The sequence below is a fragment of the Schistocerca cancellata genome, chromosome 7, assembly GCF_023864275.1.
Source record: "Schistocerca cancellata isolate TAMUIC-IGC-003103 chromosome 7, iqSchCanc2.1, whole genome shotgun sequence".
Lineage (NCBI taxonomy): Eukaryota > Metazoa > Arthropoda > Insecta > Orthoptera > Acrididae > Schistocerca > Schistocerca cancellata.
This window is the reverse complement of record NC_064632.1, coordinates 525,139,983-525,154,548: the sequence shown is the minus strand read 5'-3', so window position 1 is coordinate 525,154,548 and position 14,566 is coordinate 525,139,983.

Below are 14,566 nucleotides of genomic sequence, written 5' to 3'. Positions count from 1 at the left end.
CGTTCTGAGTTTCGTTTTTTTGCTGTGTTCATTTAATGTTGTTTGTGTTTATTCATTTTTCAATTTTCATTACCAATCCTTGGTTTGTTTAAGCAAAAAAAATAAATTTTACGTATTTCACCAACTGTTCTCTTGTTTTTTAGTGTACATCTGCAACAGTAGTAGTTGCCGAATTGAAAGTACGTTTCATTTTCAATTTATTCTATAGGTCACTCACTCTCCCTGTCGTTACAATGAAATGAACAATAGAGTAAACCCAGGGCTCAGGCTAAGGCATTTATGAAGCTCATTTCAGTGACACTGAAAGGTCTGTGATATATACACGATAATAGTCGTCAGTAAGTTCTACATTCGCTTCTGTATTGCAAACATCACATAATGCCGATTTACGTAGTATGATTTTATAGTTGTTAGAGAGGGATTAGGTAAACAGCCGTAATATCGTTGGTCCGATATCTCTAATGACTCTGGGTAGGATCACGGCCTGGACAATTGTCCGCACTTGTGACCAATCTCTGTGAGTGTATATCATGGCTGCAACACGTGTGGGAGTGCGCTGGATGAAAAATGCCGAAAGAATACTGCAGAGATTGCTGTAATCTGTTCTCCCCTATGTAGCTAACTTGTTTTTCGTAGAAGCGTACATCCTTCAATCTGAGAGTTGACAGATTTGCAACATTTTGTTTGTGATCCTACCTGCTTCTCCACTGAGTTTCTTTGTAGCTTGTTGAAAAATTCTGTCATGACATGCCGGAATATACAAACTGTAGTCGAGCTGCCATAGTCTCATTATTTTCTGGTATGGTTCTGCGCTAATCATACATGCGCAATAAATTGGGTTGTTTCAGTTTTCCTCTCGTTTTAACTCGGAAAAATCCCTAGAGAGGAGAAACAGAGTAGGAGTGGTGGTGTGGGGAGAAGTCCAAACTAGAGCACGTGTCCTTCTCTGACCAGCTTCTCATCTGCGTAGCACGGTAATATCATCCGCTATAACGTGAAAGAAATGTATCGTATGCCACTCAGCTTAATTATGCCACTCATTCCTATCCTCAATGAATATTCTTGCACTATGTGCTAATCGGTAGTATGTCAAAGGACCCAGTTATTTACGGTTAATGGGCTACGACAGTACGTGCGTGAGCAACAGAGATTTTTTCCGTATGCTACACCTACGTGTATTATCTGAAAGCAAGTTTGTGGTGGGAAAACAAAGCATACAACTTTGTAAGTACATACAGTAGGTGCAGGGCGTGGTGTACCATCTCAGTATGCTAAATGGTCTCATTATTATTTAATTTAGTGCAATGGATATGGAATGGAAGTGCCCGCAGTAACTAATGGTCGGGTTTATAGCTGGGCCGTAATACAATCACTTTAAAAGTCTTAAGAAATCATATGGGGCACCATACGCCTACCAGAAATTGTCGGCAATCAGAACGGAGACTGAATATTTAAAAACGGTACACAGAGAGAGCACACCTACCCACTGATTGTAGAAGTTAAGCATGTAAGCGTAATAACAAAAAGAAGGTGACCTCAGCGATATATCAGCGTAACAGAATGCACAACATCGCACAGGCCAAGAAAGAAGAAACCTCATCATCTGTGTAGTTGTGACCACGTGCGAGCGTAGCATAGATATTTGATATACCTTACTCACAGCTACATCGTCCACGCATCGACTACAACGCTCACAAAAGATTTATATCAAATTCACATTAACACACGCACACTGCCTGACCTGAAAGCTATGCACAAGGAGCGATTGCCAATTGTCTGTACAGTCATGCGCACATGGCTTTTTTAAGACGATGGTATACACATTACGCACCAGTTAATAGATCTTGATTCCGATAAAATTCACACAGTAATGTTCTTTCTCAATATATGTTTTCACACACATGCTGCCTTAAATGAGAGACATTGATGAACGATGAGAGCTCATTTTATGTTTATTTATTTATTTATTTATGCATTTATTTTACCTGGCAAGATTAGGGCCTTCAGGCCCTCTCTTACACCTAACCAGGCATACTCAGATTCAACAAATTTCAGTTTCTACAGAACATTAAGTACATATAACATGTTATACAGTATTAATGTTAAAGAAAAAAATAGAGATTATAAAAGTAGTACAATGATAATTATAACAATCAAAAAAAATAGTTATAACAATCAAGAATAATAATAATAATAATAATAATAATAATAATAATAATGACTATGTATATGAAAGTAAACATATTTTTCTTTTATGAATGTCAGTCCTATTGCTAGTTGGGAATTTTCTTGTTATATTCTTGCAGCTTGTGAGTTATTCTCATCAAGCAGAGACATAAGACGATAGAATGGGGTGAAAGAGATATAGAAGAGGTAGATAGGTTAGAGGAAGAGAGATAGAATGGTAAAATTCGAAGCTATGATGGAGAGGACAAAGAAAAAGATGAGAGGGGCGCAACAATGGTGGCTATACCGTCCCTAATATGTAAGTCTTGAGTTCCCTCTTGAATGTTGAGTGGTTCTGGATAAGACGCAGATCACTAGGGAGCGCGTTCCATAGTCGTATGGCTGAGATGGAGAATGACACGGAGAAAGATTTTGTGTTAGCCATGGCCACGTGGTACATGGAGAACAGTGGCATACAGTTTACTGACGGTGAGATAATTCTTCATTGGAAGAACGTTCACACGATAATACTTTTATACAGTGCACACGAAAACACGCAACTTATTCGGTATGAAATGCCAGAGTTAAAGTGAAAGCTAATTGCCCATGGAAGGCAATGGCTGATAGTTTCACACAAAGAAATCATCAGTTGATCCTATACAAATTGCTGGAAAAATAAGAAATGAGCACCTGTAATTAAATAATGATAACATCAGCAAAGCTAAAGGCTAAAGGCTAAAGGCTGATGATTCAATGATTGCACGATCGAAATTCCATCAGACTTTGCTCTCCATATTGAATTTAACATAAATATAAAAATTAATGTGCATTATAACACTTCGCTACTATTAATAGACTTACAAGAAAAGTGTTTAATCAGTTACTTTTGTAAATAACTCATTCTCGTACCTTAGGCAGCAACCTGAAGGTGACGCTCTGATGGAGCGACCGTTCACTTAACGCTCAGACCAATTTGAATCGTGCGCCAAAAACACGTCAGCCAATCAGAGACTGTGCTCGACATCTATTGAGCATCCCAGAGAGCATCTCAGAGTACCCCTGAGAGCATCCCAGAGTGCCCCAGGGAGCTACAACACTAAGAAGAATCGCTTCTCGGCTTTTGGCAAGATCAATGCGTAGTATTTGTGGCCCTTAAAAGGGCCGTTTGTTGAGAACTACTACTTTCAATGATTATATAAAGTACAATCACCCACAATGCGACAATCTTCCAAAGAAGAAGGACCACTTGCCTTCACCCACAAGTGAACGCTACAGTCAGAATTTATCTTACAACGTCTACGACAAGACAAAGACAAACTCCCGTAAGGAAAAAGGTAAGAACCCTCACTAGCAATGATAATCTCAGAAACAGGTATAGTACGGTAAGCTAAGATTTCTCTAGTTTCAAAGGATTCCAAACCTGCTCTACCTGCATTATTACAAGCAACGAAAGCTACAGTGAGCCATTCGTTACCCAAACCAGAGGAAGAAGAAACTTTCATTAAAGAAAAATCTAACCTCGCACCACAAAATAAAGTAGGTCCATTAATAAGAACAAATTGAGTAGTTTTACCAACTCCTCTCGTTTCATTCTTTTTACCCTTCCCAGAAGATGTCGAGGCACCTAGAGTGCCGTCCACATTGATAAGGGATTTGTAAATAAGCATTCGCCGATTCCCATCGTGGCATACAGATGAGGCAGCATCGACTTTCTGTTCCACAGTAGAATAAATTGAATCATTTCCGTGACCAACCATGGCACAACACATTTCACACTACTATATATCTCCGTCATACCTATTTTGTTTGCATTCTTTCCCAGAAACATAGGTAGTTAACAACTTGACATTACACAAGCATTTATGGATGCATCAGCAAACATTCATGCTCTGGACTCACTCCACGCTATCTATATGGTAATAAAATGCGGACACATAATGGAAAAGGGGGGTATGTGCACAAATTAATAACTAAACCTGTTATCCACTATCTTCCTCAAGAGTCTACTGGTACTCTGGATAGGCAAAGTTATTAAAAATATAGTACTACTGATGCAATTAAAAATGAAGTAGCACTTGTATAATACAAGTAATACCAAAAGCCGCAGTAATGTCATGGTACATATGGTAGCCTGCCAGCATTAATGTAATATTGTACCTATCATCTTATACAGACCTCAAATGACTGGGTTAATTAATGTTTTGATTAAATGTACCTCCTCCTTCCATGATCATGGCCAAATGCTGATTTTTATCCACTGTATACGAACTCACTATTACCGAGATATAGAATTGAGTCGGAGTTCGATACAGACTGATGTATCGAGATATTATGGTTTTGCTAGATCTTATTTATTCGTTGAGTATACCAACTGTGCTGATCTCACCTTGCCAGTCGTTTAAAATCAGAGTGAGATTGCCTGCGTACGCCTAACCTGCACTCTTCATCAGTAGGAATGAAAGGGGTTTAAGGGTCAAGTGTACACTCCATTCCTTCCTCTGAAGATGGTAGGTAGAGACTCCGACTGTGGCAGGTGCAGGTCATGTCCCTGCCTAAGCCGTGCCTATTTCTGTCATTTCATAATGTCTCAGCGCTCCAGTCTCACGCAAGTAATTTACCAGCCATGAAAACTGAAACAGCCAGTCAGGGTACAGTATTAAACTTCCCTTTAAAACGAAACTGCCAGTCGCTCTCCTTGTTCTCTGTATCTTCTAATAGCCAACAATTCTCCAAATTAAGTATTACCTGTATTTTTAATGGACTGTGTTAAGATATTGATAATATTGGTGTACCTTACAGTACTTCAGTGTCTAAAATATATTTATTATCTATCGGAATGCACATTTCACTATAGCTGATTAAATAGCAAAATTGGTTATTGTACACATCTCCTAAGTGTCTATGGTAATTAACATATTACGATAGGATATTGGCATTGCTATTTTAGATTTACTTGAGCCAATGAACTCTCTGTACAAAGATCGAATGTTCATCACCTGACATATTGTCAAGCACTCTTATAGAGGAGGAGGGGATGGAAGTTTAACGCTTAAATGTAATCGATGTTACTGAACGCTAATACTGTTTGTATTACTTTAGAACTTTAACATACATGCGGTAGCGTGTTTAACCATCAATGTTATATTTTTATGGTCCTTACGTACAGACGCTACAACAGGAATGATACTTTGTGACGAGATATCTAATGCCTTGTATCACTTGCACTACATATTATCTTAATATACAAAGGAAGTTTTATCATGTTCCCAATACAATATGCAAACACCCAACATGTCCAAAGGATAAGATCGTGTAACTCCCACCTGAGGCCTAAAACCCTAAACGCGTATTCTCAAATTAACTGAAACAGTAATAATACACCTACATCTATAACTGTGATATATCACGTGATGTACTAAAATAAATTGCTAAGCTCGCAGCTCATAGCTTTTGTTAGCTATACAAGAGACTGTGGACAAAAATCAAGCTGATCAAGCATCATTTTAGGGGAGAAGATTACCGTCTCATGACAAGACCTTTAATGCAGTTTATCGCTAAAACTACGTATTTGAGTAGTACCAAAGTGTAGCTTTGCACTTCACTATTATGACGTGTAAAGAAGCGAAATTATAAAAGAAAATGGTGATGTACGTTACGGATAAATACAATTTTTAACGTGAACATTTTGATCACTGAAGCACTTTTGCAAGGCACAATGGGTCCTAAAATTCGATATTTCCACCTGTATTTGTCTGTATTATTCTTCACATTACTTTTGGCTGATATGTTGGCATCATTGATATAACAAGCATGTTTATCAACGATTTCATGCCTACTTTTGTACCACAGATTAAAGAAAGCAAGAGTTGTATATATTATTTTTCAAACTACGTAGAACTGTTTTCTAGAAGAATACAAAGCACATATGGCACATGATCTGACTCAGAGCTTAAAGTGCACTTGTCAGTGGGAATATGCTGGTGTTTCTATGCTAGTAAACATTTTATTCCCACAGCTAAATCGTGTTCATTACTTACCAAAACTTATCAACTAAAACCAATATCAAAGTCAACTAAATGTGTTAATAAGCCCCAAACAAAGGAATCAACTGTATCTCCCAATGGACAATTATAACAAATTGCCTCATGTATTACTACGTTTCAGCAAATTTGTAATAGATTACCCCATGTTACAGCAAAACTGTAAGAAATTGCCCCTTACATCGCCTTATTTACAGCAAAGTTGTTACAAAGTGCTCCAAAAATTATGTCATTACAGCAAATTGTAAGATGTTACCACAAAATCCGTTCTGCCACAGTAAAATTGTAAGAAAATTATGCTATAATTGCCCAATGTATAAGAAAATACCTTACACTTCAACGTGTTATAATAAATCCTAACCATTTACACCAAATTGTAACTAACTGCTCTACAAATACACATTCTCCACCTAAATTATAATAACTTGTGGCATAGTTAAATGTGCTACTCAAAAACTATCGTAAAATACCCTAACATCCCCATGTTGCATTAAATTGTCAGAAGCTTTTGATATTTATTGTACCACGAAGTCAACACCATTTACGATAGGTATCTGTAAAATGACGAAGTATGGTGTGAGAAATGTCTTGTAGTCTCCACTGTGCGATGACATGTCAGCATTATCAGCAAAGGATGGCAAATGTTTTGTACTGCAAGATAATGTTGACTCCCCATCTTGGTGGCCACTATATCGCTTGGATGACCTTTGAATTGAGATGAGACAAAGACCAGTTGTGACAAATAAAGAGTTTTGAAGTGAGAATAACTTTGTTTAGTTTAGTGCAAAAATCAAGAAGAGTGTAGTACACTAGTGCACTCCAACAGTAACTTAGATCAGTAGTTGTGTCATGTGTGTTTATGATGCAATAGAACAATTTTCTACATACTTCGACAAATAATACAAACACTCCTTGACTTCTTCAATACATGGTACAAGGATCGAACTAAGATCATTCGTTAACATGTAACTTATATTAGCAGTGCCAAATGCAAGTCATGTATACGCCACAGCTGCCAGAAGCTATACGACTTGGTTGGCCCCTTCTCTGTATAGCTTCAGACACTGCTGACCCACCCACATACGCGCAGTGCCCTGCCAGCCCAGCAGTCAGTAGGTTCACTCCTGGGGACTATGACGGAGAGTGCTGTGGTCGAGCACTTCTAGGTGCTACAGTTTGGAGCCGCGCGATCACTACTGTCGCAGGTTCGAATCCTGCCTCAGGCATTGATGTGTGTGATGTCCTTAGGTTACTTAGGTTTAAGTAGTCCTAAGTTCTAGGGGACTGATGACCTCAGAAGTTAAGTGGCATAGTGCTCAGAGCCATTTGAACAATTTTTGAACCAAAGACAAGTTACGACCTTTCCTTACACTGAAACCCAAGACAAGAAACATAATTAGTAAAGGTCGGCATCTACCTCCTTAAAGTGCCAAAGGCTGTTTGAATACAGCCAACGGTAAATGGACACGGGTCCTTGAAAGATGTTAGAGGAACATGAAGATGTCAGGTACTAGTCCCTTCAAATATTAAACGAATTTCAATTAAAGGAGATAAAACTGGCGCTATCCACTTTTAATGACTAAAAACAATTAATACAGAAAAATCACTAAATAGATGCCGGGATCCAGCCCTTTCAAATATTAATGTAATTTCAACATTCGGAATGTAAAGTAGCAACTAGACTTTTCAGTGACAAAAAGAGTCTAATCAAGAAAAACCAGCAAGATTGTGTAGGGCGCTAGACCTGGCAAATATTAAACAGCTTACACTGCAGGAGAGATAAATTGGTCGCTAGCCGTCATTTGATCTGACGTGATTTTAAAACAATTAACTGGTCTATAAAGTAACACTCTTAATAAAACAGCCAGAGAGCCATCAGAAACTTATATCAGCTCACCTTACCAACACAGTGCCACACGTTCCGGAATTACTGAGCGAGTTAACAGTCGTCCAAAACACTCAGGTGGTGCCTGGCATTGAAACGGTCGCTACTGCCCACAGCAAAATGACACAGAGACGAAGAGCCCACAGGAAAACAGGCTAAGACACATTTGGTAAATTTCTCAGGATAGCAATTTAAACATTCAAGATTACTATAAAATACACAATTATAATGTCAAATTTAATAATGGTAGACGATGTACAGTCGTGCTCAAAAGTATCCGAATGACCTGAATTACATTTCGCCTGATTCGCATGCAACCCGCATAACGAAGCTGTCTAACAGAAAATGATATTAAATATTTAAGTTATTTACGAGCAGCTAGTTGGGCATATGTATGAACTTCAAATGACCCGACGGACCGTCTAGTTCTGCATATGCATTCAAACCCAGGTCATGCAGACTAAGCAAAGATTTCATGACTGACGGAAACTAACAGTCATTCCTGAATGGGCACAAAGAGAGTGATATACATCGATTTTCGATAATATCAGTTAGCAAATGTCAACTTTAAATTATAAAACGTAATCATTTTTAACGTACGCGAATTCCACCCAGCAACTGTTGTCGTTGTTAACGAATTACGAGAGATGTTAAATATTGCTTCTTCACAAGTGACTTACTTGAAATGCCGTGAGGTAAAGCTTTGTGTTGGACAGGGATTCGAACCCAGAACCTATTCGGATTGTTATCGAAGCAGAATCAACTGTGACATATCGGATTTTCTCGGCAGTAGCTAGATGTTTTAACTGAAATGACGAGATCAAACATTAATTTTTTCCTTCCCAGGACACTAGCCCGGCACTTATCGCTGTCATATTCTAGAGAAAACGAAAGTTAAATACGGGTTTGTTACACCAGCAATGACATGTGAGCATGTTTGAACTAGAAATAATATGACGAAGAGTTCAGTGCTTACTGGTAATCGAACCCACACATATCGTTGTTAGCTTCACACAAAGACACGTAGCTACCGAATTTTTCTCCACCAGCAGCTCGGAATCACATCCTTGAACTTACAGTGATCTCGCATATAGTTCTGTGTCTCACTGGGAGCCAAAAAAATCAGATACCGTTAGTGTTGACAACGAATGAAAATATATTAAAAATCAAAATTATTATCCACCAGCAGATAGGTGTTCTCATTTGAGAGTTTGATAATACATCATGAAAACTTTAGTGCCGGGCCAGGGTTCGAACCCATTCACGCGCAATGTGTGGAGATGCGTTCTGAACAAACAACAAATTGTAGTCGAGCTGTATTGTCACGAAGAGGTCAAATTCCGCGTTAAGGGCGGTCTGAGTTGCTTTCCCAGTTCAGAACCAATTTTATCGACGTACAGAAGCTGAAATAAAAGATGGAATAAGCGTCCTGTGATCCTACATAGCGTTTCTATCGTCACTAGAAACAAATAACTAATATAAGAAATGTTATTGGTGATAAGAGTTTCTACATGTCGCCACTCCTGACTTTATTGTGGTTCAACCTAACGTCTACTTGGTAGAGAAGGAATATCATGTTTAATGTGAATTTCAGACCACAATGCCATTATACGTTCTTCACTTGGCGTAGCCAGAAGAGAATAGAATCTGTTTCCCCCTATCAAAAATCATCGGCAGGAGTTGGAATTTTAAGGAACCATTTGCACTCGAGCACAGACGATATTTGATTTAGTGAACTTAGAGTATATGTATCGATTTTTTAAGACAAGGTAAATCAAAATAAAGGAATTAACACCGCACTCTTGCCGCAGCCTGTAGGAATCTATACTCTTATGTCATGCGTTGTCCTAGAAGGACGTAATATTTTGTGTTGCTCCACAGTTAGCCATTTCGTACTTATTTGCAGAAAAGAGGTGCAGAATTAATAAGTCGCTCTCATCTGTGAATTATCTGCAATTATTTACCTATAATTTTACGTAAGTGACATTTATATCGTAATGTATACGTTAAAATGAATATATGTTTTATTTAATCATATGCTTTTCTCTGTTTTAGTAGTTTTAGTCACCCCATTGTCATGATTGAAGCAAACGTCAGATATCAGACTTTGTCTACAAAAAATATATAATGAGCCCCGGCTACGTTCCGTGCATCTTCGGACGTACGAAGCTCGATAAATTCACGGCGTAAATTTTAATCTCTCAATTAATTATCGAAACAAACAACAATAATTATTATTATTACTATTCATTATTATTATTACAAATTATTATATTATTATTTTATTTTTTGTTTGGTTGTTAAACTGGCAATTGTGTGCCAGGACTCATTGTATCTGTACAACCACTAATTGTTCTTTTTCATGTACATCCTGACAGACAACAACCGATGTGACGAGAATATTGAAGAAAACGAATAAAATCTGGAGGCAATTTGGACTGGAAATGCAATCTTCGCATCAAGACGACATGTACGGTAAGACGCAGCACTCGCGCATCCACAATTGATTCCAAGCACATTTTTCATTCAAAATTATTTTTCTCACCATTTAATTCAATATTCAGTTTCCATTCAGTAATTTTTCCAATTTTCGCGAAATCTCATTATTCAGACGATTACATTCCGATCCAACAATACGCAATTTACATTGCACAATATGGCCGACATTGTACAAGATTCAAGCAACATGGCTAGTCACCATTAACACGTATTCTACTTTCGATCTTTAAAGTCATCTCTCAATCATTCTCAGTCGTTTAAACACACACATAGGCAGTACATTTTCATACTACGCCTTTACATAATTTTCTTTCTTGCACACAATTTATTCACGATATGGTAAAAACTCGACACCAGTACACAATGGAACAACAATCAAGAAATACAAACATGGATACACAGACACATTCAGACACAGAAATTAATACAGACACGCAAAGACATCAAAATAACCCGCTACACACACACACACACACACACAAACGCCGAAAGGAGCAATTCAGAACCAAACCTGAGAGACCACGTAACGTCTAACGACGCGGCGGTGGCAAGCTCATTTTGCAATCAAAATTTTGCCGCTTTACTGAATTCAGTTTTGGAAGGCATATCCAATATTAAGCAAGATAATGACGAAAAATTCACACAATTAATTGCAGACAATGCAGCTTTCAGAAAAGAGATAAAATCAGACTTCGCCACACTGACTCAAAAGGTAGATGAAATTAATACACGTCTTTCCAAACAGGTCGACGGAAAAATATGAAAATTTAGAGTTACGACAAAGCGACAATGCCAATCACATCCATGAATTGACAAAAACCTCTGAAACAGTTACTTACAAATTAGAATCAAAAACGCATGCATGTGACGAAATTAATGTAAGGGTGAATACAATAAAAACAAACGTATCTGACATTCACAAACAGATTCACAAAACAATACAGAAAGAGGATGAACCCCATTTCTCTCGCATTAATTCACAATTTAAAGAATGGACATCACACAAAGACCAAATTTTTGAAGAATGTATACAAAACAAATTGCCACATATTTTGCACGATTCTGTAGTGGAATACATGAACAACAGATTATACATGAGACTGACGTAGATTCCACACAACAACCTGTATCACACAGTGAGGTAGTGAATGATGTACTCACACAAATTAATTCTAAGTTATCAGAATGTGATACTATTAATGAAGAGGAGAGATCCCAGCTTAAACATATTTTACTTAAGAATAAGAGTGTTTTAACTAGTAAGCCAGGTAGGATCAACACATATATGTATACGATTGAAGTCAAGCCTCACCAAATCTATTACCATAAGTCATACAATGTACCTCTAGCTCTGCGACCTGCGGTTTGGGAATAACTAAAGAAAATGATTACATGGAATATTATAGAACCATCAACGTCTCCATATTGTAGCCCTTTGCATGTAGTGAAAAGACACAATGGAAGTATCAGGTTGGTATTAGATGCAAGAGCTATCAACCAAATTATCTTACCTGTGAGGACACAGCCAGAGAGTCTTGATGAACAACTTCAGAAATTCTTGGATGCAAAATATTTCTCTACGATAGACCTTAAAAATTCGTTTTAAGCAAAGAATCTAGAAAATGTACAGCCTTTATGTTTGGTGGTAGAACTTATCAATTTTGTGTATTACCATTTGGCCTAAATGTAAGCTCAGGAGTATTCATTACTGCACTAAACTCTGTACTCGGTGATGATTTACTAGAAACTGTTACACACTATGTAGATGACATACTGATTGCCTCAAAAACATGGAAGGAACACACTGATACCCTGAACACTTTACTATGCAAATTCACACAAGCTGGTATCACTGCCAATCTTTGTAAATCTAGACTTGCCTGTTCTGATATCAAATACCTAGGACACATCATCGACACACAAGGCATTAAACCTGACCCTTCAAAATTAGATGTTATCAGACATTTCCCCAGTACCACTACAAAGAAACAGTTAAAATCATTTCTCAGTCTATGCTCATTTTTCAGACGATTCATACCTAAACAGTTACTCAATAGCAGATACTTATTAAACTTATTAAAGAAGAACCAGATATGGATTTGGAACCAAGACTGTAAAAATGACTTTACTAAAATCAAAGAAGCCTCAGTAAATTCTAACATGCTGGAACATCCAGACTTCAATTTGAACTTTTGTATTGCTTGTGATGCATCAAACATTGGTTTGGGATGTTGTTTATTTCAAGATGTTAAAAAAACTTCAGAACATATTAAGATCATTGGTTTTGCCAGTAGGACTTTAACAGAATGTGAAATATCTTACTCCACCACATAATTGGAAACATTGTCTATCGTATAGGCATTTAAAAAGTTTATTTATTATCTGTACAGAAAACACCCATTATATACACTGACCATCAAGCACTTACCTTCCTTTTGTCAAGTAAACTCATTCATCCTAGACTTACACGATGGGCACTTGCTTTACAGAATTTCTCTTTTGAAATCAAACACATCAAGGGAAAAGACAACATAATAGCTGCCACACTTTCAAGACTACCACAAGGATTACACCTTAACAATACAGACCTTGAGAACACAGACAACTACAGAATACTACTCATGCAAGACAAACAGTTTACACAATACTACAAAGACCTATGCAAGAACATGGCAACACTACAAGATTCAGATACACACTGGTACAAAATAAAACAAATCATAGTACAACAACACAACAAAACTCTACAAGACAGATACATGTTACACAACCACATACTTTTCTACAAAGGACACACAAATGCTACTAACTGGTGCGTTTGCATACCACAAGATTCTGTACACAATCTCATTGCACACACTCACACAGTTTGGGGACACTACAGAAAAAAGAAATGTCTAAACAAATTACATACATATTGCTAATTTTCCAAACATGAAAAGAAATATACATGATGTTATCAGCAAATGTCTCATATGTGAAAAATCCAAGCCACAAAATCAATCCACCAAAACAGATTTGCACTCCATCTTACCCACTGGACCTAGATAGATACTTTGTACAGATGTTAGCGGACCTCATCCAACTAGCATCGGTGGTTGTAAATACATTCTAGCATTTTATGACATATTTTCTAAGTACATTAAAACTTTTTGCCATAAAGTCGCCCACAGCAAACACCATCATCAGAAGATTCAGAAATGATTACATGCCATACTGTGGAAAACCTAAAGCCATTATATCATATAACGCCACGTATTATGCAGGATTCACCTGGAGAAAATTTCTAAAGGACAATAACATTAAGAGCATCTTTATTTCAAAGTTTCATGCATCAGCCAACCCTTGTGAGAGAATGTTTAGAGAATTAAACAGATTCATGAGAACTTATACCTCAACACAGCACACAAACTGGATACATTACCTAGCACTTTTTGAGGAAATACACAACAATTTAAATATATACAACACACCCTATACTCCCAGAGAAATCATGTTTGACACAAAGGAAACTAATGAATGGAGCAACCCACTACCAAAATTTTCTGACACCAAACCTTCACCCGAGGAAAAGATAAGGGAAGTACTCATTGCAATTACTGAACAAGCTGACATTATAAATAATAACTATGGTGCTAATCTTAAAAGAAGGCAAAACTTTACAATAGGCATGCAAGTTGTACTTAAGACCCACCACAAATCGTCATCACCTCTAAAACGTAATGTTAACTGGCGTCCATTAGATGAAGGTCCTGACACAATCATTGATATACCACACCCTGGAGCATATCTGTTACAAAACCCCAAGAATAAGAGAATTTTAGGTTTGTACCCTCACAAAGATTTGAAATCTTTTAGCCCTTAGCAGAGTATGCTGATACAACAACAACGTAAGTTACATCTGGTACTTCAAGCTGGAAGAAGAAGATATAAGCTATAATCTTAAGTATCTACATTTTACAGCACCAGCAATAAC